Below are 17,181 nucleotides of genomic sequence, written 5' to 3' on the forward strand. Positions count from 1 at the left end.
TTATGATAGTCACACACACACACACACACACACAGAGGCAGAGAGAGAAGCAGGCTCCATGCACCGGGAGCCCGACGTGGGATTCGATCCCGGGTCTCCAGGATCGCGCCCTGGGCCAAAGGCAGGCGCCAAACCGCTGCGCCACCCAGGGATCCCGGAAATCTTGTTTATTAAAAAAAATTTTTTTAAGATTTTATTTGAGAGAGAGCACGAGGGAAGTGGGGAGGCAAAAGGAGAGAGAGAGAAGCAGACTTTCCACTGAGCCGGGCTTCATCCTAGGACTCTGGGATCATGACCTGAGCTGAAGGCAGACGCTCACTGGACTAAGCCACTCAGCTGCCCTGGAGATCTTGTTTAAAATGGAATCAGGACACCAGCGCATGGAGCTCCTGTGCCCGTCACTTGTGGTCAATTGCAAACTGAACAGGAGGAGAACTCTGCACCTGGATACTACTTCAAGAGCCACTCTCTGGCTTTCCTCCTCCCTCAGCAACAACCCAGCCAATGAGAGACAATCACAGCCCAGCCAATGAGAGACAGTCACAGCTCAACCAATGAGAGACAGTCACAGCCCAGCCAATGAGAGACAGTCACAGCTCAACCAATGAGAGACAGTCACAGCTCAACCAATGAGAGACAGTCACAGCCCAGCCAATGAGAGACAGTCACAGCTCAGCCAATGAAAGGCCACTATATTTGAAATTCCCAGTTGACTCCAATGGGCTTTGTGTTTCTATCAGCCCTCCTCCACAACTCCTTTCCTTTATGGACGAGTATTGCTCTTTGTTCTGTGGGCTTGCCTATATTTTTGTCATAGTTTTCTTTTCCCAGGTTGCAATTCTCTGCTGTTCCAGAAACAACGGTGACAACAAAAAGTACATTTGTTTGCTAGTAAAATAATTGGCAGCTTTATTTTTAAGGTTAACACCACCACCAATGCTTCCTGTCCATCCCAGAGAAAGTGTGCTGCTCTTCCTGTCAAGAGGTGGTGTTATTTTATTTTATTTTTAATATTTTACTTATTTGACAGAGAGAGAACATAGGCAGAGGGAGAGAGAGAGAAGTACACTCCCTGCTGAACAGGGAGCTCGATTCAAAACTCCATCCCTGGAACCTGGGATTCTGACCTGAGCCGAAGGCAGACGCTTGACTGAGCCATCCAAACGCCCCAAGGGGTGGTGTTACTGAGGAAGAAATCCAACTAACTTGCTAGAGTACGGCCCAGCCAGCCCCCAGTCTTTCTAGCCATGGTCTTGTACGTTGCAGACCCAGAGCCCCAGTGGAATTTGTGAGTGACCCAGCAAACATCCTGTGGAAGAACTGCTCAGCTGCAACGGGCCATCCCTTGGAATGGTAAGAAATAATAAATCATTATTTTAAGCTGTTAAGATTTTGCAGTGGCAAGGCACCTGGCTGGCTGAGTCAGTAGAGTACGCGATTCTTGATCTCAAGGTCTTAAGGTCAAGCCCTGCTTTGGGTATAGAGCTTACATTAAAAAAAAAAAAAAAAAAAAAAGGAACAAAGAAAAAATTTGCAGTGGCTTGTGAAAAAGAAAACTGGTAGTGGCCTATGAAATAGCAGTAGATAATTGAAATACCAAACCTTGTAGGACTGGAGTCTGACTTCTCCTGGCCATTATATTATACTTTGCCAACTTCAGAGCCCCTGATTGACACATGTGTTGAACTTCCTGGACTACCTGCAAGGGATGCTCTGTTCTATTGCCCATAAACTTCAAGCCCAAGTGCATCATTTTTTCAACAAACACTGGTTTGTACCTATTACTTGAACCGTGCCCATTTTGGTCACTGGGGATTCAGAGACACACTCCCAACCTCCAAGAAGTTTCACAGGCCAAGGAGGACACAAACAGGAAGATAACATGCAAAAATTCTGTGTACAAAGTGCTAAAATAGCAGAACAGAGTACCATGAGGGGGCAAGGAGCAGTCATGCCCAGGTAGACTTCATGGAGAGTATGTGAGTGGTCATTTAGTTCTGCAAGCATTTCACTCCCAGGTCGATGTGATTCCGTACTGTCTCCTACAAACCGTTCTCAGTGCTGCTGCCTGTCCTGCCACCCCTGGGCCTCCCGCATCTCACCCCTGCAGGCTCTGCCTTCACCAGGGCTGGGCTCTTTAGCTGATAGAGAATTGTACGTAGAAAGGCATGATAGGCTTCATTGGGAGGAACCAGGGACCTGGCCAGAGACAAGAGGTCAGTGAAGAGGCAGGTGAACTGGATAAGATGAGAGAATCATAGCAGACAAGGGGCAGAGACTGTGCCTAGGATGGAGAGCCTAGGATTCAGATGTGGCAGGCCACAAAGTCCAAAGTTCACTGACTCCCAGTCCAGTGCTCATTCCATTACTGAGCAAATTAAGAGTAATTCTAAAGGTGAAAAATACACAGGAGTCCTACATTGGGCTCCTTGCGGGAAGCCTGCTTCTCCCTCTGCCTGTATCTCTGCCTCTCTCTCTCTGTGACTCTCATGAATAAATAAATAAAATCTTAAAAAAAGAAAAAAAGAGTACACTTATGATGAGTACTGAGCAATGTATAGAACTGTTGAATCACTGTATTGTACACCTGAAACCAATTTAACAATGTATGTTAACTTCTCGAATTAAAGCAATGGCTCAATTAGAACTGATGTAATTACTTTTTTAAAAAGTTTATTTATTTGTTTTAGTAATCTCTACATCCAGTGTGGGACTCGATCCTGGGACTCCGGGATTATGCCCTGAGCCAAAGGCAGACACTCAACTGCTGAACCACCCAGGCCACCCGTTTTGTTTTTTATTTTTTATTTTAATTTTTTTATTTAAAATTTTTTGGTAGTTCCCCGCTACATCAAAAGAAAGCCAAGGGAGGGCGGAGGGAGCGCCCTGTTTTGTTTTTTAAATTCAGGACTGGCCCTGTGCCCACACAGAGCATGCCAGACAATGGAGGTTCAGTATATCCTGTCCCCTCCTTTCTTCAGTGACACCCCCACCACCCAGAGCTTGACACAGTACCCAGTAGCAAAACCTCAGCTCCCACTCTCAGATCTCGGAGAGCAGAGGTTTGAGCTGAGTATTTGGAGGGAGTAACAATGCCTAAGAATCAAATCCTTAATCCATTCATGGGGCCCAACATGGGGCTCAAACTTACAGTCCCGAGATCAAGAGTAACACAGTCTACTAATTGATCGAGCTGGCTCCATTGATCCATTGATCCATTGATCCATTTATTGATCCATAATTGATCCATTGATCCATTTATTATTTTCCATTTTTATTTTATTTATTTATTTTTTAAAAAAGATTTTATTTATTTATTCTTGAGAGACACAGAGAGAGAGGTAAAGATACTGGCAGAGGGAGGAGAAGCAGGCCCCATGCAGGGAGCCCGACAGGGGATGATCCCGGAAGTCCCGGGACCACACCCGAGCCTAAGGCAGACGCTCAACCGCTGAGCCACAGGCTTCCCTATTTTCTATTTTTAAAATAATATTTAATTATATTAGTCCTGGAGCACCTGGCTTGCTCAGTCAGCAGAGCGTGCAATTCTTGATCTCCGGGAGGTAAGTTTGAGCCCCACGCTGGATGTAGAGATTACTAAAAAAAAAAAAAAAAAAAAAAAAAAAAATTCCATCGATCAACCTATCAATCAATCTATAAATCTATATCTATCTATCTTTAAAAAACTAATTATATCAGTTCTAATTGAGTCATTGCTTTAATTCCAGAAGTAAACCTACATTGTTATATTGAACCCAGGTCTGTCTTATTCAAAGCTGTACTTTCTCTGTACCAAGGAGCAAGAGGATAGACAGGTATGAAATCACTTGAGAGATTTCAAAGCACACAGGTGCCAGGACCCCACCCTCAGAGATTCTTTTTTTTTTTTTTTTAATTTCTATTTATTTATGATAGTCACAGAGAGAGAGAGAGGCAGACACACAGGCAGAGGGAGAAGCAGGCTCCATGCACCGGGAGCCCGATGTGGGACTTGATCCCGAGTCTCCGGGATCACACCCTGGGCCAAAGGCAGGCGCCAAACCGCTGCGCCACCCAGGGATCCCTCTTTTTTTTGTTTTTTTTTTAAGATTTTATTTATTTAAAAAAAAAAAGATTTTATTTATTTATTCATGAGAGACACAGAAAGAGAAGCAGAGACATAGGCAGATGGAGAAGCAGGCCCCCCCGCAGGGAGTCCTTTCCTGGGACTTAGTCCCCAGACTGGGATCATGCCCTGAGCTGAAGGCAGACACTAAACCACTGAGCTACCCAAGCATCCCACCCTCAGAGAGTCTAATGCAATTGGTCTGGAGTGAGGCCTGGGGGTTTTTTAGTTTTTGTTTTTTTAAAGAGGTGATTTTATGCCCTGCCATACTTGGAGACACTGCCTTAATCAGAGGCAGGTTCAAACCCCCTTGGATCAGCCATCGCAGAGTGACCCTTCACTTGTGCCCCATACTACTCATGTTCTGTCCTTTTTGACAATGACTCTATGGGAAGTAAATGTTTATTCAACTCTCGCTTGCATTTTTAAAAAGATTTTATTTATTTATTCACGAGAGACAGAGGCAGAGACACAGAAACAGGGAGAAGCAGGCTGTCTGCAGGGAGAGCCTAATGTGGCACTTGATCCCAGGACCCCGGATCACAACCTGAGCCAAAGGTAGACATTCAAACACTGAGCCACCCAGGCATCCCTTGGATGCTTTTTTTAGAGGTGGCTTGCAAAGCCATTGTCAAATCTGGATTCCCAGTTTCTCATTGTCTTTTATTAGGGATGTGAGACTGTTCAAGAAAAAAAAGATTATGCTAAGAAATAAATAGCCACCAGTAATAATTTAATGAATTTTGAAGTTGGTGTTTCCCAGCCTCAGGCATTTGGGAATCACCTTCATATTTGCTGTGTGTAGAGGCTGCTTTCAGGCAACAAACTTGAGAAATGGAAACTTAAGCAAGGCAAGAGGGCCCTGGCTGAATGCAAACAGGCTCAATAAGTGACCTGCCTCCAAATGACCATAGGCCCTAACTGGCAGATTACAACCAGGCATAGTTCCTAAGATTACCAAAAGAAAGAAAAAAAAAGGAAAAATCCATAGTCCCCATTCTCCTTCACTCTGCCCTGTAACTGTGGCCTCCCACCACTGCCCTGTCACAGTCTCTGGTTTGCTGTCCTGTCCATTGCTCCCTTGCTGTGTATTCAATAAACTTGTATTTCCTTTGTTCTGCCTCAGGTGGATACACACACATGCACACACACACACTTTGCACCACCAGCCCCCATCCAGCTGGGACCACTGTACTATATGTGCCTGTGGCCACTGCTAATTTACTTAGTATTGCACTTTAAATCAGTTCCTACTTTTTAAACTTAAAAACTTCTATTTTAAAAGGTAACTGAAAAAAAAAAAAAAAAAAAAAAAGTAACTGTAGGGCAGCCCGGTGGCTCAGCAGTGTAGCACCACCTTCTGCCCAGGGCCTGATCCTGGAGACCCCCGGATTGAGTCCCACGTCGGGCTTCCTGCATGGAGCTTGCTTCTCCCTCTGCCTGTGTCTCTGCTTCTCTCTGTTTCTCATGAATAAATAAATAAATAAATAAATAAATAAATAAATAATCTTAAAAAAAAAAGACATCCTTAAATTCTGAATTCAGACCCCAGTTCCTATAAAAAATTTTTAAATAAATAAATAATAAATAAATAAATAAATAAATAAATAAATAAATAAATAAATAATAAAAGGTAACTGTAGGGGGCGCCTGGGTAGCACAGTTGGTTAACCTTCTGATTCTTAGTTTCAGCTCAGGTTGTGATCTCAGGGTTGAGATGGAGCCCTCTGGTGGGTTCATGATCAATTCAGAGTCTCAGGACTCCTGGGTGACTCAGTGGTTGAGCATCTGCCTTCAGCCCAGGGTGTGATCCTGGAGCCTTGAGATCGAGTCTCACATAGAGCTCCCTGCGTGGAGCCGGCTTCTCCTTCCGCCTATGTCTACGCCTCTCTCTGTGTCTCTCTCAAGAATAAGTAAATAAAATCTTAAAAAAAAAAAAAGGGGGCAGCCCGAGTGGCTTAGCAGTTTGGCGCCGCCTTCAGCCCGGGCATGATCCTGGAGCCGCGGGATCGAGTCCCAGGTCTGGCTTCCTGCGTGGAGCCTGCTTCTCCCTCTGCCTTTCTCTGTGTGTGTCTCATGAATAAATAAATAAATAAAATCTTAAAAAAAAAAAAAAAAAGACTCTCCTTCTCATAAATAAATCTTTAACTAACTAACTGTAGGGGCACTTGGGTAGCTCATTTGGTTAAGTGTTGGACTCTTCTTGGTTTTGGCTCAGGTCATGATCTCAGGATTTTGAGGTGGAGCCCTCTGTCTAACTGCTTGAGATTCTCTGCCTCTCCCTCCCCCTCTGTCCCTCCTGCTCTCACACGCACTCTCTCTTTAAAATAAATAGGATGCCTGGGAGGCTCAGTCAGTTAAGCATATGCCTTCGACTCAGGTCATTATCCTGGAGTCCCAGGATCAAGCCCTGCATTGGCTCCCTGCCCAGCAGAGTCTGCTTCTCCCTGTGCCCCTCACCCTGTTCATGTTCTCGCTTTCTCTCTCTCAAATAAATAAATTATTTTAAAAAATCTTTTAAAGATAACTGTATATCACCACTAAAAATGAAAACCAAAAATATTTGTAATAAACAAATAACTGTTAAAAATAAGAGGCAGTGGGGCTGGGTGGCTCAGTGGTTGATTATCTGCCTTTGCTCAGGTCATGATCCCAGGGGATGGAGTTCTACGTTGGGTTCCTCACAGGGAGCCTGCTTCTCCCTCTGCCTATGTCTCTGTCTCTCTCAGTGTCTCTAATGAATAAATAAAATCTTTAAAAGTAAAATAATAGGCAGTATCTCCTACTATAAGATCCCCCATGGCTCATTCCTCACTTCCCTCACATTGGCTCCAGTTGCTGCCTTTCTTTCTTTTTTTTTTTTTTTTAAATATTTTATTTATTTATTCATGAGAGACACAGAGAGAGAGAGAGAGAGAGGCAGAGACATAGGCAGAGGGAGAAGCAGGCTCCATGCAGGGAGCCCGATGCGGGACTCGATCCTGGGTCTCCAGGATCACACCCGAGGCTGCAGGCGGTGCTAAACCCCTGCGCCACCGGGGCTGCCCAGTTGCTGTCTTTCTGTGGCGTCTTCCCTTCCCTGATCACCCTTTAAACATCGCACTCTCCCCCCTAACTTTGATTCTTCTTCAAAGCACTCAACCACCTTCTCATCTATTGAGAGTTGAAATGATTAAAAAACACAGTTCAACCAAATACATTTAAATACCAAATTGGCTTTATCCAACAATTCTTGGGTCAGGCAGCAGCTCATTTAGCAAATAAAAAGGAGTTCTGAGGAACTGAACAATGTGGGAGACTTTTTATAGTGTCAAGGAGCAAGAATTCCTGTCCCCTCAAAGGTCCTTCTAGCTGGACTGAGAATCAATTGACATGAGACAGATTAACAGGAGAGATCAAATTTAATAAAGCATATGTATAGGAATCCATGTAGACATGGAGATGCCAGAGACAGGGAAAATGAGATCTATATTTCATTCTGAATTGAGAAGAAGGGGGTACCGGTCAGTGATTTCAGAAGGAATGCATTTTACAGGACAGTAAGAAGAGCAGATGTTTGGTAATTAGATGTTTGCCTTACCATAAGGATGGGTCACTCATAAAATTTACTTCTGCTAATAACCTTTATTCTAGGAAAGACCCCCCCAATTTCAATTCTTCTATGTCAGGAGAGACAAAAGTTTCTCCCCTCCAAAGCGTCTCAAGTGCCTTCAGCTTGAAACAATTCACATGTCAGAGTGGAACATTCAGTGCAGAGCTGTCCTGAACCCCTTCCATAGGCAGGAGGAGGCATGAACAGGGGAAAAGCAGAGTTCATCTTTGGGGGTTGAAAGGGGTCTATCTCACCAGTGCTGACCAGAAAATTCCAGATTTCCGGGTTTAAGATTACATTCTGGGGATCCCTGGGTGGCGCAGCGGTTTAGCGCCTGCCTTTGGCCCAGGGCGCGATCCTGGAGTCCCGGGATCGAATCCCACGTCGGGCTCCCGGTGCATGGAGCCTGCTTCTCCCTCTGCCTGTGTCTCTGCCTCTCTCTCTCTGTGTGTGACTATCATAAATAAATAAAAAAATTAAAAATAAAAAATAAAAAAAATAAAAAAAATTTAAGATTACATTCTTGGGAGGGGCACCTGGGTGACAGTCAGTTGAGCTTCCAACTCTTGGTTTCAGCTCAGGTCATGATCTTGAGGTCCTGAGATTGAGCCTCACATGGGGCTTTGCACTCAGTGCAGAGTCTGCTTAAGATTCTTTCTCCCTCTGCGCCTCACCTACCCCCCCCAAATAAATCTTTTCTTTTTTTTTTAAGATTTTATTTATTTTTTTGAGAGAGAGAGAGAGAGCAGAGAGCACGAGCGGAGGGGAGGGGCAGAGGGAGAGGGAGAAGTAGGCTCCCCACTGAGCAGGGAGCCCTACACAGGGCTAGATCATGACCTGAGCCAAAGGTAGATGCCTAACTGATTGAGCCACCCAGGCGCCCCACAAATAAATAAATCTTAAAAAAAAGATTAAGATTATAGGCCTAGGAGCGGTTGAAACTGCAGTTAGGTTAGGTATTAAGTCTTGGTTTGCTTATGTGAGGCTTAACATAAGTGAGTCCATTTTGGGCCTGTTGACTCTCTTTCTTTAATGTTTGTTTTTTTGTTCACTGCCATGGCCCCGTGCCTACAACAGTGCTTCACACACAGTTGGTATTCAGTAAATATTTATTAAGCAACTTGAGCAAAGGGCAGTGCTGGAGTAGCCCTTAGAAGTCATCAAGTTCACTAGCCTTACAATGTATTTCAAGAGAAATCTGACATAGAAGACCTATATTGAAAGGGATAAAAAATAACATCCAAGGTCTGTCTCCAGATGTCCTGGGGGCCTCTCTCCTTGTATTAGTCTTGTGTGCTTTTCCAACACTATTCTCCAATTCTCAGTGGACACAGATTGGTGTGTTAAATTGATTTAACTCAATTTTTTAAAAAAGATTTTATTTATTTTTTCATGAGAGAGAGAGGCAGTGACATAGGCAGAGGGAGAAGCAGGCTCCCCGCAGAGAGCCCAATGGGGAACTCAATCCCAGGACCCCAGGATCACAACCTGAGCCAAAGGGAGACAGACACTCAACCACTGAGTTACCCAGGCAGCCCAGATTTAACTCAATTCTGACGTGACCTGGAGGTAGTCTCAGAACCCACAGGCTAAGTGCTCAGTCCCGCAAGTCTGCCCCCCACCCCCACCCCCACCCCGCCACCGCCGCCGCCGCCGCCACCACCACCACCACCACCACCGCCACCCCCCACCACCTTTGCTTTTGACCAACCAGCTATAAATAGGAGGTTCCCATGGCCCCCTCCTCAGATTCAATTAATTTGTTAGAGCAGATCACAAAACCCAGAAAACCAGTTTAATTAGTAACTAGTTTGTTCCGAAGGATATTAAAGGATGCAAATGAAGAGCCAGGTGAAACATAGGACAAGGTAGATGGGGAGGAGGGGCAGAGCTAACACGCGGTCTCTGAGCAAGCATGCCCCATACCTTCACGTGTTGACCAGCTCAGAAAGCTCATTCAACTCCAGCCTGGGATTTTATGGAGGCTTCATTACTTGGGCACGGCTGATGAAATCATGGGTCTTTGGTGATAGAGCTGGATCTCCAGGCCCTCCGCTCTGCTGAAAGTTCCAGCCTTCCCTTTGTTGGTTCCCCAGGAACCAGCCCCCATCCTTAGGGCTTTTCAGAAGTCATTATTAGCATAAAGTCCGGTGGGGTAGATAGGGGCTTGCTATGAATAACAAAAGGCTCTGCTTTCACCTTGACAGCCTGTAACCACTTGGGAAATACCAAGGATTTTAGAAGCTCTGTGCTGGAGGACCCAATATCTATTTCTTACTATGAATCACAATAGCACACTTCGTGACAGAAACGCTGAGCCCAGAGAGGGGATGTCCCTTCTCCCACGTAACTCTATACTGAAAAATAACAGACATAAACAAGCAACTATAACAGACATAAACAGGCTAGAGTTGCTTTTCTGTTTGGGACTATTGCTTGAAGACCTGAAGAGAAAAAGGAGCACAGCATAATAGAATGTTCCCTGGACTGAGTACTCTCCTGGTCTCTGCAAAATCCTCTTCTGACAAGGAGCCAGGGAAGTCCAAGTTCTCTGCCTGATTAGATTCCCAGTTTCCTGGTTTCCAGGTGCTAGGAGAAAATCTTATTTCAGAAGCAGTTTATGCTTATTACGCTCTATAGGCAGATGTTAGACTTCTTTTGAGACACTATCGATCTTTTGTTTGGGAAAATATTTCAAGAGACCTATTTATCTTGCAGACGGATACCTGCTGAGAGGCCAGCCTTGCTGTTCTGCTGTTCCTGATTAAGCAGCAGGGATTTTCAGTTTCACCTAGGTACTCATGTGTCCTTGCCTGATACATCTTTGCCTTACTTCCAACCTTTATTTAGCACTTTAACAGATATTTGGTACACAGTAAGTATTTAGAGGGGGCGATGAGAGAGCTTGGCAACAGGTCAGGGCGAAAGGAGTTAGGTATCCAGTAATACATTCTTGCATGGGAACATTGGGCACAGTGATGCCTAATGCTCACTTTAGAGATATCGTTAATTCTACGATGACACTGCCCCAGATCTTCGGCATCATTGTTACCCCAGTAGTGAGTTCCATTGTGGCTCTCCTGAAAAAAATAATATTCACATCCTAATCCACCTGTGAATGTGACCTAATTTGGGAAAAGGGGTTTTGCAGATGTAATTAAGTTAAAGGATTTTGAGATGAGATCATCCTGGATCATCTGGGTGAGCCCTAAATCTAATAAAGGATAAGTATCTTAATAACAAACAGAAATGGGGCGCCTAGGTGATACAGTTGGTTGAGCATCTGACTTGGTTTCTGTTCAGGTCGTGATCTCTGGGTCTTGAGTTTGAGCCCTGAATTGGGCTCTGTGCTCAGCATGGAGTCTGCTTGATATTCTCTCTCTCTTTCCCTCTGCCCCTCCTGTTCATGATCTCTCTCTCTCTCTTAAATCAATCAATCTTTTTAAAAAAATTCAGAGAAGGGATCCTTGGGTGGCTCAATGGTTTGGCACCTGCCTTTGGCCCAGGGCACGATCCTGGAGTCCCGGGATCGAGTCCCACATCAGGCTTCCTGCATGGAGCCTGCTTCTCCCTCTGCCTGTGTCTCTGTCTTTCTCTCTCTCTCTCTCTCTATCATGAATAAATAAATAAAATCTTTAAAAAATAAAATAAAAATTCGGAGAAGAAAGGCACCTGGCTGGCTCAGTCAGTAAAGCATGAGATTCTTGATCTTGGGGTTGTGATTTGACCCCATGTTGGATGCAGAGGTTACTTAAAAATAAAATTTCAAAAAAGAAACAGAAGACGAGGACATAGAGGAGAAAGCAAAAAGAGACAGAGAGGGAACCAGAGGTTGGAGTGATGTAGCTACAAGCCAAGGGATGCCTGAGGCCACCAGAGTTGAAGGAACCAAGAAAGTATCCTACTCTAGAGCTTTCAGAGGGAGCCAGGCCCTCATGTCACCTTGATCTCAACTTCTGGCCTCCAGAACTGTGAGGAAATAAATTTTTTTTTTTTATTTATTTATTTATTTTTAAATTTTTATTTATTTATTTATTCTTTATTTTTTATTTTTTTAAAATTTTTATTTATTTATGATAGTCACCGAGAGAGGGAGAGAGGCAGAGACACAGGCAGAGGGAGAAGCAGGCTCCATGCACCGGGAGCCCGACGTGGGATTCAATCCCAGGTCTCCAGGATCGCGCCCTGGGCCAAAGGCAGGCACCAAACCGCTGCGCCACCCAGGGATCCCCTAATTTTTATTTATTTATGATAGTTACAGAGAGAGAGAGAGGCAGAAACACAGGCAGAGGGAGAAGCAGGCTCCATGCACCGGGAGCCCGATGTGGGATTCGATCCCGGGTCTCCAGGATCGCGCCCTGGGCCAAAGGCAGGCGCCAAACCGCTGCGCCACCCAGGGATCCCAGGAAATAAATTTCTGTTGTTTTCTAGCATCAAGTTTGTGGTTATCGGCTAAGGCAGCCCTAGGAAACTAATACACTCTCCAAGGGCCTTGTGTTGGTAGAGCTCTGGGAATGAACGAGTGGGCACAGTGAAGGCTGCCACAGGGCATTAATGGGAAAAAATCTTTTACTGAAGATTACTCAGTAGACAGAGCAGGACTTTGCCTCTCATATCACACACCAGGCACTGATTCAGCTTTCCCAGTCTGCACCCTCCCGCACTACTCATTGCTTCTGTGTCTCTCCTTCTCTTCTCCCTCAACAGCTGTTTTCCATGCCGCTCAGTCTTGCTTGCAGCTTACTTCCTGGTCTCAGTTGAACAAGAGTGCCACAGTTACCTGACTAGTGATTTTTTCTGCCTCCTCCTGGGAGCCCTTGGTAGTCTCTGTTTTTGAGAAGTTTTCTTATAACCAGCAGAGTCTTTACTAAGGCATAAGATAAGGTATGAAAGGAACCCCAGTGGAAGGAAAGAGGATTGTTTTCACTGACAAGCCCCAGTTATAGGTTGGGCTCCTCATGATGCAGCTCTCTGGGCCTCTCACTGTCTCCCCACTCCCCACCCTCTACCTAATACTCTCTCAAAAAAGTAATGAGGTATAAACAACTGCCTGGAACACATGGAATAAGCCTCAGTATTTCCTGTTATCTAATATTTATTGGAATGGAATGGAATGAAATAGTGGATGCAGTGAGGTGTAAACAGGTCCCTGGATGCACAGGGCTGCTCTCCATTTCAGATGATTTGGAATCTGTGGGACAGGAGTAGAGTGATGCCACACAACCAGTGGATAACTGCTCTGGCAACACTGCAATGTGCAATGCACCGTGGCTTCACAGATTTCCAGTTTTTCCCGACGCAGTGCCTGGCACTTAGCTGGTGCTCAGTAAATGTGTCCGGCTAAGTTGTAACTTGCACTTGTGTTTAGCTTCTGCTCAGTACTGTCCTGAGACCCAGTAAAGGAGGTCCCCTGTTTAAGGCTCATGCCTCAGGGGCCTTGTGTTTTGGAGTGCATTCCTCAAAGGAAGTCCTCTTCTGGTATCTGGAATCAGGTGGGGCTGGCAGTAGTATTCAGGCTCAATACCCTCAGCCTATACCTTGTCCTGGGTTAAGTCCTGGTTGCCAGAAACACCTGCCTCATAATCTATCTTCCTTCCTTCCTTCCTTCCTCCCTTCAGATTTATTTTGAGAGAGTATGAGCATGCATAAGCTGGGGGAGGGACAGGGGAGGGGGGGGAGAATCTCCAACAGACTCCCCACTGAGCGTGGAGCCTGACCCAGGACTTGATTCCATGATCTGAGCCAAAACCAAGAGTCAAACAATCAACCAACAGAAATACTAGGTATCCCTATCTCAAAATTTTCTTTTCTTTCTTTTTTTTTTTTTTCAAAATTTTCTAAGAACCGCTCTGGCTATGGCTGGCAGTATCATCTAGGTGGGGCTCCCTGAGCCTGAACTGGTGTCCGCATGAGTTCTTACTTCTCTTTCTCCCCCTATTTTATTATTATTTTTTTTTTAATTTTTATTTATTTATGATAGTCACACAGAGAGAGAGAGAGAGAGGCAGAGACACAGGCAGAGGGAGAAGCAGGCTCCATGCACCGAGAGCCCGATGTGGGATTCGATCCCGGGTCTCCAGGATCGCGCCCTGGGCCAAAGGCAGGCGCCAAACCGCTGCGCCACCCAGGGATCCCTTTCTCCCCCTATTTTAAAGTGGTCTCTAACCCTCTACCACACAGATGGAGTTGGCCAGATGACCTGAGAAGATCCAGGATTCGGCCTGTGAGGTATTCCTAGGGTCTTGTGACTAAGACCTGTTTCAGAAGGATGGTGTAGGAACAGATCACTTTCTCTGGCTGGTGTGATATTTCTTTTGTGGTATCACATGAAATTGCATCTGCAGAATGATGCTGACACAGAGATTTTAGGTGACTCTCATATCAGACATAGGAGGGCTTCAGAGCTCTGAGCTATTGATAGTCTACCAATGACCCTTGGGTTTGACCCATATATTTGAGCCTGTGCATTGGTTCTCACCCATCTGTGCTCCGGTATAATACCACCACCAGTTCACAACACCCATGGGTTTTAGGGTAGCAGTGAGTGTCCTTACCCTGGTTACTTTCTTCTGTTGGATCCAAATCACTCTGCAGGCTTTGGGTCATGTGTTAGTCTTTTGAGTGTAGCTGTGCCTACTCGTTATTCTGCAATGCCCATGGGCCTTTCCTATTGATTTGCTAGGAAAGGCAAGCTAACGACAAAGGTGATACTGGCAACACCCTTCAACACCCTTCAGCTCCTGGGTGGGTTATGTGTAACAGTCCTCCAGAAAACTCCCAACTGTCTTAAAGTTAATGCTTTGCCAGAGAGAAAAACAACTTTAGGGTGACAATAGCAAGGCTTCTGTATCCTGAGGGTCTTCTTTAGCATCTGAAAGTCCTTTTAGACCCTTCCCTTTTTCCTTACATCCTCTAACTCCCAAATATAAAATCAACTATTCCTCATAACCCCAATCCAGAGGCTCTTCCTGCCCATGGGTCCTGTCCCCATGCTTTAATAAAATCACCTTTTTTGCACCAAAGACAGCTCAAGAATTCTTTCTTGTCCTTTGGCTCCAGACCTCACAACATTCCAAAGCTGCATCATTATCCATGTCCTTTCTTGCTTCTGATCGATAAGTCAAATCTTACTCTTCTGGGTTAGTTTGTTGATGACAAACATTCTTTGCACAAATGGTACTGTTCTTGTTCCAGTCATGATCCCCTCATCTATGCTCCCTGCTAGCGATAGTGTGTAGCAGGCAGGAGTGAGATCAACATTGAAATAGATTATATTTTAGGAAGGCAGTGATTGCAGCTCAGAGTCAAGAGAAGACATGGTTGGACACTACACAATTCCCCTCCCTTTTTTTTTTTTAAGATTTTATTTATTTGGGATCCCTGGGTGGCGCAGCGGTTTGGCACCTGCCTTTGGCCCAGGGCGCGATCCTGGAGACCCGGGATCGAATCCCACATCGGGCTCCCGGTGCATGGAGCCTGCTTCTCCCTCTGCCTGTGTCTCTGCCTCTCTCTCTCTGTGACTATCATAAGTAAATAAATTAAAAAAAAAAGATTTTATTTATTTATTTGAGAGAGAGAGAGAGTGCACAGAGGGAGAGTGAGAGAGAGAAGCAGACTCATTGCCAAGCTGAGAGCCCGAAGCAGGGACTCCATCCCAGGACCCCTGGGATCATGACCTCAGACAAAGGCAGATGCCCAACCTGCTGAGCTACCCAGGCACTCCAGGACACTATAAAATTCTAATTGGAAATTAACATGACCCCAAATTAAGTATCATTCACAGATTCCCCATACTCTCAGTAAGACTTCTATTAGTAGCCACCGTCAATGAAGCACTACCTTTGAGAGAATCCACGGAAGCCATTATTCACTGGCAGCACGATGGATGGATGATGCAGCCCCATGAGTAACAATGTAACCAGCATTAAATAAATGGTATTAGGGAAATACAGAAGTAAGATCTATTTATTTATTTATTTTTATTTATTCATGAGAGACAGAGAGAGAGGCAGAGACACAGGCAGAGGGAGAAGCAGGTTCCATGCAGAGAGTCTGATGTGGGACTCGATCTCCACGACTCCAGGATCATGCCCTGGGCTGAAGGCAGGTGCTTACCTGCTGAGCCACCCAGGTGTTCCTGCCCTCTTATGTTTATTGCAGCATTATTTACAACAGCCAGATTATAGAAGCAGCTCAAGTGTCCACCAATAGATGAATGGATAAAGAAGATGTGGTATATATATATATATATATATATATATATATATATATATATATACACAATGGAATATTATCCAGCAATAAATAAATGAAACTTTGCCATTGGCAACAAAATGGTTAGATCTAGAGACTACAATGCTAAGTGAAATAAGTTGGTCTGAGAAAGACAGATACACCATACAGTTTCACTCATATATGAAAATTAAGGAAATAAATGAACAAAGGAAAAAAAGAAACCAAAAAACAGACTCTTAACTATAGTGAACAGACAGAGGGGAGGTAGGTAGGGGATTGGGTGCAATAGGTGACAAGGATTAGAGAGTACACTTATCAGGATGAGCACTGAATAACATATGGAGTTGTTAAATCACTACGCTGTATAGCTGAAACTAATAACACTACGTTAACTACACTGGAATTAAAATTTTTTTTTTTTTTAAAGAGTTGCTTCTTTTACTAAGTCTCTTTATATTTCTTTTTTTTTTAATTTTTTTAAATTTATTTATGATAGTCACAGAGAGAGAGAGAGGCAGAGACACAGGCAGAGGGAGAAGCAGGCTCCATGCACCGGGAGCCCGACGTGGGATTCGATCTCGGGTCTCCAGGATCGCGCCCCGGGCCAAAGGCAGGCGCTAAACCACTGCGCCACCCAGGGTTCCCAGGAATTAAAATTTTTTAAAAAGTGTTAAGAGAAAAAACTCACCAACCTGGAAATCTGTACCTGCCAAATTATCCTTCACAACAAACAGCAAAAAGCCAAGATTGAAGAAATGTGGTGCATGTCTTGCAAGAAGAGGTTCTTTAGTGAATGACAATGATATAGGTCAGAAACTCAAGTCTACATAAAGAAAAGTTTTTGGGGCGCCTGGGTGGCTTAGTTGGTTAAACACCTGCCCTCAGCTTAGGTCATGATCCTAGGGTCTTGGGATTGAGCTCCACATCAGGCTCCCCTCCACAGGGAGCTTACTTCTCCCTCTGCTGCTGCTTCTTCAGTCTGCTGCTGCTCCTGCTTGTGCTCTCTCTGTCTCTCTCTCTCTCTGTGTCAAATGAATAAATCTTAAAAAAAAAAAAAAAAAAGGAAAAGTTTTTAGGAAGGAATAAGTGAAAGAAAAATTAAAAATGGTCTTTTTTTAAAAAGATTTGTTTATTTATTTGACAGCACGTGCACAAATGGGGGAGGGGCAGAGAGAGGGAGAAGCAGACTCCTTGCTGACCAGGGAACCCCATGTGGGGCTGGATTCCAGGACCTTGTGATCATGACCTG

The 17,181-nt window shown here is 44.7% G+C and overlaps 1 protein-coding gene across 1 annotated transcript in view; it reads left to right on the plus strand.

Moving 5' to 3' along the window:
- Positions 1-1,332: 1,332 nt before the first annotated feature.
- Positions 1,333-17,181, plus strand: part of RALY (RALY heterogeneous nuclear ribonucleoprotein) — a 154,535-nt gene continuing 138,686 nt past the window's right edge. The window contains exon 1 of the mRNA XM_049100539.1: positions 1,333-1,353. The gene's annotated coding sequence lies outside the window, so the exon portion shown is untranslated. The remainder of the gene's footprint in view (positions 1,354-17,181) is intronic.

The sequence above is a fragment of the Canis lupus genome, chromosome 24 (genome assembly GCF_003254725.2).
Source record: "Canis lupus dingo isolate Sandy chromosome 24, ASM325472v2, whole genome shotgun sequence".
In the NCBI taxonomy this organism is placed as follows: Eukaryota; Metazoa; Chordata; class Mammalia; order Carnivora; family Canidae; genus Canis; species Canis lupus.